We start from the raw sequence: 2,240 nt of genomic DNA on the forward strand, positions 1-2,240 counted from the left end.
TTCCTAGACATGGACGGAGGGGGGAGGACCTTGGACTTTCCACAGGGCAGGGAACTCTGACTGCTCTTTGGACTGGAGAGGGAGAAGGAGAGGAGTGGGGGGAGGGGAAGAGGGGTGGGAGGAGGGGGAGGGAAATGGGAGGCTAGGAGGAGGCTGAATTTTTTTTTCCTTTTCTCAATAAAATAAAAAAAAAAGAAAAAAAAGAAAACGCTGTGTCCCACCCATCCAAAGAAAGAGTGCTAGTCCTAGTTGGTGGGTAGAATTCCTTCTCCTTTTGGACAAGCCGTTCTGATTTCCAGCATAGGACCTGAAGAGCAACAGGGTTTGCTTGTAACCATGGCTAGTTGGTTCATTTATTGCAAAGTATCACAGACTTAGATTTTTCTCAGACAGATAAAAAAAAATTGTCAGTGGTGTATTTTTAAGATTGTTTGTTTTGAATAAGATACTGTGCTACAATCTGTCTTGTTTACCAGGCTTATAATTATGATTACCATGGAAACAAAACTAAATTCTTCCTTTAATACAATCCCAGAGGTCTCAGTCGACCTGCAAAATAGGCTATGAACTGTCAAAACACTGCTTCTGCTGACATGCGGAAGGCAACGTTTGTTGCTCTGTCGAGCTGTCTGAGTGTGGCACAATGCTCTGGGAATGTCCGTCAAGATTCTGATTTCCACAGAGAAGATGCATCTTGATTTTAATTCACGTCTTTACCATAGCACTCTGCAGATCAGCAACCCAAGGTGTTAAAGCCATCTCTCTTATATGCACTCCATTGAGCACTTTTAATAGGGGAGGTTTGCACAGGTACAGTTCAGTTCCATGGTCTCTTAGCTGACATAACATTTCATCACGGTGATGTGTTGCTTCATGCTGTCCTCAAGGTTATTTGATGAGGTGTTCTTTTGCTGAAAAGAGGCAGAAAAGTTCTTGGAATTTTAACTGTACCATGGCCAGGATGCTCTTGGGTTCATCATTTCAAATCAAGATAAGGATAATGATTGACTCTTGTTACTGTGAAGTTGTGGAAAACTCAGAGGGAAAACGTTCAGCCCTAGATCCCGTCTGGTGCAGAGCCATGTCATTGCCTTTGCATCCCTGTCTCAGTTGTGTTGATTTAGAGGGTCTTGTTTTCATGGTTTCCTCCATTCCCTCTGGATCTTACACTCTTTCCACCTCATCTGCTGAAGTTACCTCAGACCAAAATAGGTACAATTTAGGGCCTAGTGTCCCAAGCTCTCTCACTTTCTGCATAAGATCCAAAAGCTCCGTAGTTAGCATGCATGCTTCCCTTTCCGTGGTAGCCTGTGAGTTCCCAGGGAATGCTTGTCGGATGTGTGAGCTGCGATAAAGCTATGAGTTGGGGTGATACGAAGTTGGAGGGATGGTTTTTGTAATCCAGTGGAGCTGGGGGCAGGGAGGAAGTACAGGCAGCCGCAGGTGGTCTGCTATGGAGCTGGGGGTGTGGCTAGGTAGGAGATTGGATTTGAAGGAGGGGGAATATTTTCAAGCTATCCTACTTCCTCCCTGGCTGGAGTCATGGAGAAAGATTTATGCTAGTGGTATCGTAGAGCGCAGCTGTGTGCTGTGGAAGGAGTTTACACAGCACAACTATGGGTATACCAACTTCTTTGGAAGAAGAGCAACCTAGGTAAGAGGCCTTTGTAGTCATCAATCTTGGACCCTGCGAGAGCACAATTTTAATTTCATAGAGAATACTTGGAAGAAGTCAATACATTCTGGCCATGTGCTGTGGGCCTATGAGCCTGATAGAGAAAATATGTGGTGACTGTGTAGAGCTGATGACAGTTCTGGATCCTTTTCTTCCAGACCATCTGCTTGCATTTATGTTCAGTTGTCCAGCTGTTATTCATTCATTTATTGGTAGCATATATATGTATATATAATACATATATATATACACAACTGAATTGGTAAATATTAATTTAATTACAAAGTTAGAATTGTGTCAGCTCTGAACCACTTGGTGGAATTATTAAGAAATCTCTTGTCTTAGAATTTTAAATATTAATTTAATTAATATTATGTATACTGGTGGTTTGTCTCAGTGTATGTCCGTCCTGGTGCCTGTGTAGGTCACACGTGGTCATCAGGTCCCTCAGACTGTTGTTATGGATGGCGTGATGCATCAAGTGGTTTCTGGAAGCTGAAACAATATCCTCTGGAAGAGCATGTTGTGTGTGCGTGCACATGCATGTATGGAAGGGTGTGGATTT

This window comes from Microtus ochrogaster, unplaced genomic scaffold (assembly GCF_000317375.1).
Source record: "Microtus ochrogaster isolate Prairie Vole_2 unplaced genomic scaffold, MicOch1.0 UNK28, whole genome shotgun sequence".
NCBI lineage: Eukaryota > Metazoa > Chordata > Mammalia > Rodentia > Cricetidae > Microtus > Microtus ochrogaster.